Below are 12,132 nucleotides of genomic sequence, written 5' to 3' on the forward strand. Positions count from 1 at the left end.
GCGCAGCCAGTGGAATTTGATTTACGCGTCACTCGACGCCCATACGTCTTTACGCCGACCGATAGCTCTTCTCGAGACTGAAAATAATACCAATAGACAGGTATTTCCTTTTTGGTTATAGCTTTTTAACTATAACAATAGCTTCATGCTCGGAATTTTGCTCTAGAAACACGCAAAACCAGTTTCCAGTTTTCTCAAACAATTATTTAAGGCTGAAAGTTCTGTTCGAACAAAACGCCGACTTACGAAGAAAAAATGTTTCCTTTCCGCACGATTTTGGACAGACAATTAGGACATAGGATATCGCAGCCACTGAACCTTGCCAATTAACTCGCCGCCGAGTGGCACTTATGGTTACGGCGAATGTCTTCACCGCAAAAGAAATGTTTTAATTGTCTCTTAATTGTCCCCTTAAGCCAGCGGGGAGAGAAAGGCTTAACTGGACCGCGAATTTCCCTCTACACGTTTACAAGAGCGCTCTTTGTGGGAAGCTTGCGCCATGAAAGGACAATGACGTCGTCGATCACAGTTTTTAATCACTCTTGGAGGAATTAGGATCAACCCAATCGTTACTTGATGCATTTCCTATTTTAGAAAATGCTTAAATAACACAGTTCTCGAAGGAGGATCGAATAAGGGAAAAAGATGTTGGAGAAGCAAATATCAAGATGGAGACAGGCACGAAAAAAGAGATCTGGAGTTTTGAATGATAAGAAACTAGAGGCAAAAGAACGAACCAGTGCTGCACAGATAAAAATCTTGTGTCAGGAAGAGGACCGAGCAGGAAAGAGGAATTGACTGATGAAACGAGATGCGAGAAAAGAGGTATCGGATGGCAGGAGGATAGAAAAAGGAAAGAAATTGGAGTTTTCCTTCTTCGAATGAAATTACTTAGCTCATCCGTCGCCCCAGGGACACCAGGAGGGTTGCTGGACTACTTGAACCAAGGAAATAGAGTAACTTGTGGGTTCTTTAAGGTTTGTGGGCTAACTAGCCCCTGCAATCGGTTTATTTGACGTCTTGCCTATCAGGATACTAGGTTCGGATCGTTGTATCTCTGCTTTCTGGATCTATCTTCCCTCGCCAATCGTCCTGCGTGGGATTACGCGTCACTGCTTAGATTACATGCTTCCTTACAGACTTCGTTTACTCCGCAAACTACTTCAATTCTTTTCTTTTCTCCATCTACCTCATTGGCCAAGGTTGATTGCTGCGTTTAAATTTATGAACGTGTACTATTATGAATTTGAAAGTATAAGTGAATTCACGGCGACAATTTAAGCATCGAGGACGTATGCCATGGTCTTGGCGGACTTTTCATTTTGAAATCCAGGTTGTTCAAATTTAATTTTGAATATTACCAGTCCCGATGTTTCCTCTTCGCTGAAGGAAAACATTTTCAAAAGGAACTGCGATGAAGACACTTTCGATATTACGACGAGAAGACGTCGCTATCGCCTCGTTAAGTAATTATAGCTAGTTCAGAGGACGAGTAGAGCGTTTACTCTTCCAAGGCTCGCCACTTTAGCCCCGGCATGTACACAAGGTTTAATTGTCGTACACAGTTTCGAGTGTCGTTACGCGATAATGTCTTCTGGCTGTCATTCTACGATGATGATAGCTACTACCATGCTTTATGATGTTTGGACATGACTGACGAGGCTGCGGAAACACTGCCAACGTTTCAATTTCTAAACTCGGGAATTAATAACACGATTCTCGTTGAAATATCCCGAAGCTAACCTATTGTTTGAATTTTACTAGAACCGAAGTCGTTGCAAATTAATTTTGAAAGCTTTCTTGTTCTATATACATTTTTGATAGGATCGATGGCAACCCAGATTTCATTGACCTAAGGACAGTTTCGTCTGTAATACTCTAGAAGGACGAGTAGCAGTAGACTCTCGTGTATTTATATTCTGAAAAGTAAAATGTAAAATGCATACCAGATGCATTAAACTAGAATTAATTTTGAATGATTGTTCGTTTATAACGATTAAAACATTTTAATCTTCTTAAGCGAAACCTGTCCAACTTCCACGGTGAGAAAAGGTCAGTATTATTTACCGAGTGACGATGGTACCTTTCATTTTGCATACCGATGCTGCAATTCCTCAGCTTTCTCAGGCATCCGATAGACAACACATCTAAGTGTCTCAGTTCATAGAATTAGGTACCTCTCGAACGGTTAAACGGCACACGGCTAAGTCGTTAAATCATCTCATTATGATCATGCACTAGGATTAATGGACGGGTGACGTTTTACTCCATCCTTACATAAATTTCACCCGCGTTGCTCGACTGTCACTTATCGTTTGAGTGACGCTCATGAATTCCTCCTTTAATTCGTGTACACGAATATCGCTTTACGTCCGACGTAACGTCATGGATTAATTAAACTTTCAGTCGCCTAGTCGCTGCATGTAGTCCCGGGAGTGGCTAAAGTCTCGTCTCCGATGAGGAAAGACGTCTAGAATTCGTCGTCAAGAAAATGTTGACAAAATCAATTTTAGCGCGACCACAGTGAACCAAACAAGTATTCGCACATCCAGGTATTTGAAGATAATTGAAAGAAGTAGCGCATTAGTGTGACGTATAGTTTTAGTGCTTCGTTATATTAAGGAAGCAATATGTTTTGTTACTCTGTGCCATTAGAAAATATTACTTGCGCTTATCCTTCCGTATAACGGGCAACGCTACTTTTAATAAATATATAACAAACCAATTACGGTAATGGCTGCGCTGGACAGCTCAGAGTCTTTTGAATTTAATTTTACCCCTTTCTCTCTCTCCCGTCCGTGTTGATCTATTCTCACCCTGGGAAAACTGAAAGCACTCGCGCGTTCCTCGTATTTAGAGTTCCAGCGAACAGAAAATACCGACATATTTTTCAAAGTGCACTGCCGACGGTTCTTCCAGGATTTCAGAAATGCTCCCCGTTTCATCTTCTCCCTTATTTTCAATTTCGAATCACAGAAAGATCCGCTCGACAATAAAGGTTGCATGCTCGACGTGCATCGGATACCTTCCGAGTTGCTGGGTGGAATTTATTGAAACAATCGTTTCTTGTTGGAAATATTTAACTTCGAAATAACAAGCGTGAATTCGCTCTTACGTAATTACTTAATAATGATCTTTGAAAAAAGTTCTGTCATTGTGTAACTCAAATATTTAAAAAGAAAACATTTCGAAGTTTACTATCAACGTATAGCCTAATTGTTTGGACTGAAAAGCTGTGAAATCGTCACGTATAACTCGTGCAAAATTTTGTTACAGTACCATCTATCGCTTTTCCTCCCTCGCTCGCAAATAAATAAAGAAAAAGCTGTATGCAGTGGTTTGCGTTCGTAGTACGCCTATTTTTGCATCCCCTTTTTGACTTTCTATCCCCTTCTGACCCGGCAGCTTCAGTGAACCACCGCGACTACCTTGAAATTGGATTGTTATTCTATTTTCGAAAGCAATTTTCAAGTGCTATCAAAAAGTTTACACGCGCCACGCCTCGGCTCTTTCCTTTACACCACCGTTTTCGCCACCCTCTCACTCTCTTTCACCTCCACTTATCCGTTCGCTGAATCTTTCACCATCCCCGTGTTCAACTGTCCACGGAGTGTCTTTGATGTATCTTCCGCGGGGCTTCTTTAATCGATTCGGCGATTAGGCAAATACAGCTCCTTATTTTTATGCCAAACTTCCAACTTGCATTATTTTTCGGTGGTGGATGTCAGTATTTCATTCAAATTGAGAAATGTTGGTGTCCCTGTGAAAATTATTTTTTAATTAAGTATCTCTCGATACAAATCTACAGAAGATGAAAAATAATTTGAAGAAACTAATTGTTTGGCATCGGATGGGTAAACATGAAATCATTCCAACCGAAGTGAACAGAAATAAACCGTGTACGATCTAAAATTGTCCACGCCAGCGTAGTTCCCACATGAAACGAATCGAGGGTTGCGAGGGGTAGTTTTCTGGTCGAGGAGGCGCACGAAAATCGGCAGAAACGCGCAATCTTCGACGGCTTCCGGACAATCGGGGAACGTCCCTTCCGCTTCCGGAATAGCCTCGATCGTTCCTACCAATATAATTGCCATTATGTGGCGGGGAAAAATGTCCCCTGGCCAGCCTTCAATGGCTCGATTTTACCGTCGATCGACTCTGGAATATCGTGGCCGCGAAACTCGGCCATTTGCGACCGATCAGGTTCCATGAAATTGTTCTGGGACCAGCCGAGGAAAATTTCTGGGAAACTGGCGCTGTTACGTCTTTCGGAGATATTAAAGGAAGAGATGGAATCCTCCAACCTGGTGGAAGAATTTGGCGCTGATAACTCGAACCAATTTCCTTTGTTATTTTTATGTGTACCGGTCGGTTAGAAATGCCGAGGTAAATCAATGTCGACAAATTTAAGGGGTTCTGTGAGTAATACAAACCATTTACAATACAATGTGTTTTACGAGGTGTGTGACATTTATTATTTGAGAAATTAAGTGCTTTGTATCGAAAGATAATTTTTATAATTGATTGTATATACTACAATGGACGGTAGGCTTAAACAAGTTTATATTGGCCTACAGTAAATGTCCAAAATAGCACCTAAGTTTATTGGGTTCGACTTCCCAGCAGTCAGAAATGGGGTACGACGAGGGTAAGGAACTCGGCTCTTGGAAAAACGAACCGTAAAAAGGGATGACAGGTTTTGAACGAATTGCCTGGTGTAAATTTTCACGCGGGGCAGGCTTCGATCCCCAGAGATCGTTTCGATCATTGGTCAGACGTTATACGTGTATTATGCACCATTGCATCGATACGAGAATGACGCAGATGGCGAAGAATTATGAACGGACATAAAGTTGATCGGTATTTCGGAGAAGCGCCGTTTCCGTGCTCGTTTTACTTCCTTTTCGATTTGCCTTCCGTTCTTCACTGGACCCTGGGGAGCGCGATGCATTCAGGGGGATGATAGTGGACTACTCCCGAGAAATATGTAACAGTTTTCGATGAAAATTGTTTCTTTATCGGTAGTAGTAGCGACTATTGCAGGATCTCAATTGTTATCGGAAGCACGAGTGAAAATTCATTGAGATAATTGAGTCTCCTGCTATCAGGATAATTTCAAGAAACTTTGAGAACACAATGTTGGTATCGACGTATGCGTCGATGGTAGTCCTTCCTTATGGGCTGATATTTCAAAGGGATAGCAAGAAACAGGATGCTTTAAATTTCATCTGCACCATGGTCGACCTTAATCGCATTCGACTGACTAAATTTCCCATTCGAGCCTTCCTTCGGGACCGTTTTCATCGGTCTTTCCGCAGTGGAATAATAAAGTGGATCCTTCAGCGTAGCAAAATCGAAATTGTATCCGGTTTATAGCAGTATAATAGACGCACATCGTCCGTTCTTGGTCATCAGAAGCACTCTTCGATACTTTTTGTAGTCAGTTCGAAGCTTCAATTGTTAAGACTTCCTTCCCCTTTCTCTTTTTATTTCCAGTCTCTCAATAAATTCACTGCAATTCTAGCCGAGTCCTGAAGAGTTTCAGTGCTACTGACACTTTGCGTTTGTTGTATTTTAAAAGGAATCGAGAACACTGTAATTGCCCCGAGTCTTTCGGGTATGTTCTCTTGGAACTTATTCGAGTGAAAGAATAAATTGGTAATCGAACCACGATTGGACCTGAAGCAGACAAGTTGGAAAGCTGAGTTTGTCGTGGCTGAAACTCACTTGGTCTCTTAACTCTTTGAGGTACAACGTAATTTTGAGTTGATAATTCTCGATTAAAATGTGCTTCAATATTTTATTGAAAAATCTGTCCACCCACGGTTGAGTTCAAGTATTATTTTTTCTATTTTACCCTGCACAACGTCAAGACAATTTCTCCTGCTTTTCCGTGGGAGGGTCACGAAAGAGGCAACGCAGCGAAACGGACGCACCTTCCGTCGTATTTAGAAAAAAAAAAGAAAAAAAAATAAAAAAATAAAAAATAAAAACTCTGCAGGGGAATTTTCACGATCATAAAGATGGCTCTTCCCGGGAGAAGTTAACAAAGCCGGAAGCTGGAAAGGAGCAATGAAAGGAAGAAAGTGGAGACACGATGAAAGCCTGTGCACTTCAAAGTGAACGATAAAACTGCTGAGAGGAGCCGATTGGCCGCCCGTGTCGCGTCTTGTGCATCCTGCGAGGTCGAACGACGTTGTAAAATAATGCCTTTACTGTCTGACGTCGTCGGTTCGCTCTTAAAGGTTGCATCACTGCCTTTCGCTCAGCTAAGAGCAAGAGGGACCAGTGACAAAGAAAACAAGTCGACAGCGTACGTGATCTTAATTTCTCCTAAGTACGAGAATTTTCCCAATGACGAAGAGTTAGTCTTGTATAAAATCAGTTCCAACCGCCTTGGTAGCTCTGCAAAATCCCCGAGCTTCATCTTCACCCAACATCAACAACGTTTATCGATGACAGCTCCACTACCTAGCTCGATGAAGTTCCGTGGCGCCGGCACAGGAAACGCAAGGAGTTTCCGGATGTAACGCGGTGTAAAGCAATTATAATCCAGTCCGTTAGGTTGACTCGAAGCTGACAAGACCGCGAACAGTTTGCGGGAATCGAGACCACCGACAACATCGATGCGAATGTGGATGGAAAGCCTCGTTAATCCGAGAGATCCTTCGAGCAGGCATCGAGACAATCGTGGAAAGTCTCTGGAGCGGCGTTTCGCGGATCCTCTAGGGCGATCCGGGTGCCTCCGGAGCCACCAGCGTTGATCTCAAGCGAATTAATTAGCGCGGATCCCACGGGCGTCAAACGAGAGTTCTGCGTTTGAGCGGCTCGTTTGTTGCCGGGTCTATCGATTCGGTTCGACGTTCCCTGATTCCAGCGAGGCTTCTTGGCCCTCCGTTTCACTGAAAGATTCTAAACAAGCTGGAAATTTATAATTGAACATCGTTACTGTGATTTCGGGCGGCAATGTTTTCTTTCAGGGCTGGGGTTTGTTCCCCGATGACATTCAGGGAGTTGAACGAATCATTCAGATTCCGTCGACCGTTACAGGGAATCCTGGCAATTGTTATTGAATATTGCCAACGAAGACTTTCTTCGAGAAGGAATTAATTATCTTGCGCTGGTATTCAGCTTGTTCATCGGAGGTTGCTTTATGGGGGACTACCTGAGACGAGATAAAGTCTCTCTCAGAGAGTATACCAGTTTGCTTCTAGTCGAGTGCTTGATACTCTTTAGAGCAGAAGTTAATTCTGTGCTTTTCGAAAATAAACTTACCATTTATTCATGGGGAAAAGGATATCGTTTATTCTCCAGACTTAATTACTAATTTTGATCATCTATTCTCTCCACTTGTACATAATTCGGTAGATATACGCTATATAGTTCCTCTTTATACATAAATAAATTTGCTTTATAGAGGTACAGAATGAATTTCTACACCTAATACTCCTGAGCGAGGAGTCGCGAGAGTATCCTTAGAAGAGAAAGTACTTAGTATCTTCTAGGAGCCGCAACAGCGTCGCTTTGAAATTCATGAAGTCGAATGTCTTAACCCCGTAAGAAAGAAGTTTGAAGGGGTGGGAACGGGGCGGGTCGGAGCAAGTTTTCGCGAAGCAGCCAGCTCGGGAAAAAAGTCCGCGAGGCCGAGCAAACACATTGTCTGTTTGCGTGTGACGGCGTCGAGTGCTTCCTCGATATTTGAATATCCGCTTTTCGTGAAATTAAATGCGATTGCTGGCAGGAGTTACTCGAAACGAGATTGCCGGCGCAAGGGTCGACGCGTTCTTCTTTCCTCTGTTTGCTGCCAGCTACGGGGAGACTTTCGAAATAAATTTCCTGCGACTTCGCCCCGCTGGAATTGAATTTGCACGTTTTTGTTTGATGACGCAGTCCTAGGAGTCTCAAACGTGTCTCTGAATTCTACTGATGAAATGCAGCAACTCGGTTGGAATTTTCATACTGGATTTATGTAACGAACTTATTTTCAGCAAATTTTATACTTGTACTGCATATTTATGTATTTATTGACAATGGATTGACGAGGAAAATGAACTCAATAATCATTAAGTAGATTATTTCTATTCCGAGTTCACTTTTTCACATCAATTTCAATTCTTTCCTGCACAAAATTGTACTTTCACCCCCGTCGCAACTAAAATATCGTGTTTCCAAAAATACTAATACTAATTCAACTCGTGGAGGGATTTTCGCATGACTAGAGGGAGAGCAGCGTGTCTACTCGCATAACGATGCGCGCGAAAAAGTGTCTGTTTCAGTTTTCTTTTTTCGCGTCGCAGTACTTTAGTCCCTCTCTGTGCGTCTCTTCCAAATAATTTTTTATTTATTTCTTTTTTTTTTTATTTTTTTGAAAGAGGAAAAAACTGACAAACTCACTTTGTGCTCCGGCGACGCGTCGTTGGTAGCTTTGTTGCTGAAACTGAATCACAGGAAAATCGAGGCGCAAATGAAGCGCTCATCCTTCTTTTCGTTTCCATTTTCCCTCCTTTTTAATGCTGCTCACTGGCGCGAATGGCGACAAAGAAGGGTAATACAACCACACTGAAGTCAATTAATTTTTTTTATCGCTACTTCTACATTTTACTCGGGATAATACTATTACTATTCGCAAAATTAATCCCAGTATTTCTGGAAATAATGACCTTTAAAAATAATATATATATATAACAGCAGTTGTTTAATTGGAAACTGTAGTAGAAATGCTTTTGTTTGTTCGTCCTATTATATCGTAAACTAACAGTTTGATGTTGCGAAGTAAATTACGTAAAAGGGAATGAAAACTTCATTTATTGGTGTACTCGAATTTCTGTGTTTAACTTTGTTCCAAATTAAATGAAAAAATTGTAACAATAGATTCCAGTGAAGGGTTGTCGAAGGATAATTGGTTTGTAGAATTTCAAGGAATATGTATTTCACAGAGTATTCTACGTACAATGGCGAGGTAGATAATGTAGAGTATGTTTTGTTCTTTCAATGTGTAATTGTATGCAACATTTAATTAAATTTTTCGGGTATTCATTATTTTCCGACTAATTGAAACTTGGAAAAGGTTGCAAAGGACTACTACGCATAGAACTTCTTTAAAATGGTTATATTCTTGGGTTTTCGTCATTCTAAATGTTTAAACATCGGGGCTTTTTAATAAACCTGTGTCAATTTTAGAGATGGATATGAAACGTTTTTATGATTATAAATAAAGTGGAAGTATCCAGATTCTGTGAGGGAAGTTTGGATATTGAACGTCATAGAGAGTTTAGCGAGCGTCCTAGAGTTTAGAGTGGAAGGTAAGGAGTAAGAAACTTAAGGTTAGAGTTAGGATCGGAGTTTGAGAATTCCCAAGACCACTACAGTTCTAATGAAGTTGCAACGCAAAAACACTTGAGCAAACTTTTCCATCTTCAATTCCTGGCGAAAAAAAACGCTACATGGGGGACAATTATGTCTTCGCAGAAAAAGAAACCAGACCCACTCGCGATTTTTTCGATTTCTTTGAAGGCGCCTTCAATTAATGTCCTCGAAATTGTTGAAACGAGAGACAAGGATGGGAGGAAATTCGTCTCTTCTTTAACTTCATCCAATTTAATATGGCCAGCAGGAATCGCGAAAGGCAGACGCGATCTACTTTCTTCTTTGTGTCTCGAATATCGAATCTCGCTCGCCGTCCGTTCGCGGCTCAGTGGCTCCGAAGCCCGACGATCGGTCGAAGCGTTTCACCCTAACAAGCGGCTTTAATTTCTGCCCTCTTTCCGCGTCATTTGCCATGGAGAAGGGGCTCGATGAAAATCACGACAGCGTGACACAAATCTTCTGGCCTCATTCGGTTATCTGCCTCGCTGGTTCATTCAGGGATCCTCCAGCCAGCTCGTTCTACCATCCTACTTGCTTCTTTTTGTCCGTTCAATCACAATTGATCTTTGCAGACTCCAAAATTGGTATCACAAAATTTCTTTGCTCCTAGTAGTAACGAGTAAAATAGTAAACGAGTTTCAAATTAATTTTAAATAACAACAACTATGAAAACTTGACATTTTCTTCCTTTTAAGGCGATGGAGTGCGTGATTATCCACTAAAGATAAGGTAGATCATTGAACTGATTCACTGCTAACTGAATCACGTATATCGAGACACGAAGGTCGTTTCGCGACTTGGATCATGATCCATTTACTCCTGAGAATAGTACCAACCCTTCACCTTTTTTCCTGGGATCCTGATTGACAGGGATCAAGGATAGCGCAGTTTTTGTTAGGGCGGTCTATCGTAAACCGAAGGGTTGATACTTTGGGACAGTTTATTGTTGATTGATATGAGAACCAGAGGATTGAATCGAGTCTCGTAAAAATAACACGGGTCGCTATAGCGCTGAAAAGAATTCGATTATAGACTCGATAAGCCTCGCTGGTAAATTAAAGAGAATTCTCAATCCTTTGTCCCAGGAATTGTTTCAGTTTTATCATTTTGTAATTTTTTAAATGAAAATTGAAATCCAGAAGTGTTCGTTCTCCAATGTTTGGAAACTAGGAACGTTAAGGTCTCTGTCTGGTGGAACGACACGCATCCTCCTCGAGCCATCCATCTTAGAAGACGATAACCACCTTCGCGTTGCGAAGCTTCTCTTCTGCCGTCTTATCACGTGGGCTATCTCGAGCTAATATTATTTCAGCGGGTCGTGTCTATAGCCTCACCGATACTCGAATCCTCCCCCAAGCTCGATAGGCTTCTAAAAGATTTCACAGAGGAGTACTTTCACGGATCTACGATCACCTGCCTGTAGTTGGCCGCTGTTTGGATGAACCTGAAACGACGATCCATCATCTTGTCTGGATTTTACCCAGGCGAGATTTCCACGGAATCGATCAGCAGTCTTTTGTTGCCAGCTCTGTACTGATCCTTGGCCAACGCTGCTCGATTACCTTCACTCGAGAGATTCTAACCGAATTCCCTGATAACATGGATCGTTCGTATCAATCCACGGATTTGTTTGAAATAAATGCTCGTTTATTCGAGTGAGAAGTCTCTTTCTTCGCACAGCAGTTGGATAAATGATTTCTTTGACTTATGAAATATTCAGAAATCTGAATGATTTTGTAATTATTCACAGCACTATACGTTTAATAATAACGAAGAACAGGTTATGCGGTGAGGTCAGAGATGAATCAGAGGTCCAACCAATAGATGGTTCTCAAATTATTAATTGTATTCCCCACACCAACCATGGAATAAACGTTTCCATTGGATCGGTCGTTTAGTTCAATAGCTCGGAGCTAAACGTTATGGTTTACCCTGTTTGCACGCAGTAATATTTGACAACCTTGATAACGAGGTATGTTATCAAGGTTGCGTTGTTTAATTTACCGAACAACATTGCCCGAAGCATGGTGGTCGTCTCGGAGTCTCCTAAACGTCTCCAAATGTCCCAGTTACCCCTTTCCTCGAGCAACTTGTCAAGCGACCGAATTGTCGTCGAGCGTTGTTTACCTTGCAATTAATGCGAGTCGTGCGAATCCTGAGCAGAAATAGCAGAAGCAGACCCCTTTGGGCTACCGTGTCGCCTTGCTACACGGAAACTCATCGGATCGCCTTGCAACTCGGACGTGAAATTGGTTTGTCAACCGAGTGAACCCCTTGTGTGCGATCCGGGGGACTCCAGACATCTGGCCAGACGATTGTCAGACAATTGTGCGGGGACACGTGAAACGCACGGTAAGATTCTAGCGAAGGGCGCAGCAAAAGACCCTTTGCTTTACAGATTCCAGATGGCGGGTACCCCTTCAATTTGGTTTTTCGATTACTTTTGTGGTGCAGGTGAAAGAGCAGATTTCGCGCGAGAAATACAGTCAGTCTGGCACATTTTTCCAACTTTTATTGGAACTTGCATGTTCTGTTGCCGTTCGAAATTTCAAAGATGGAACAGGATACGTTTTTCATACGAATTGCCAGGAGTTCTCATCAGTCACAGTCAAATACCAGCGAAGAATTTCGACTTGCCATAAATATCCTTCAAAGGGAAGGAGCATCCCTTTGCGTTTGCCTTTCAGCGTTGCTGTCTTTTCTTACCTAAACGCAGGAGATCGGAGCATGATCCTGCGGGACTCTTTGATCTGCCATTCTGTCTCT

The 12,132-nt window shown here is 42.0% G+C and overlaps 1 protein-coding gene across 8 annotated transcripts in view; it reads left to right on the top strand.

The window, feature by feature from the left end:
- LOC128878620 (polypyrimidine tract-binding protein 2) overlaps nucleotides 1–12,132 on the top strand; it is a 262,210-nt gene that overhangs the window by 163,843 nt on the left and 86,235 nt on the right. The window lies entirely within an intron of this gene.

This window comes from Hylaeus volcanicus, chromosome 6 (assembly GCF_026283585.1).
Source record: "Hylaeus volcanicus isolate JK05 chromosome 6, UHH_iyHylVolc1.0_haploid, whole genome shotgun sequence".
Classification (NCBI taxonomy): domain Eukaryota; kingdom Metazoa; phylum Arthropoda; class Insecta; order Hymenoptera; family Colletidae; genus Hylaeus; species Hylaeus volcanicus.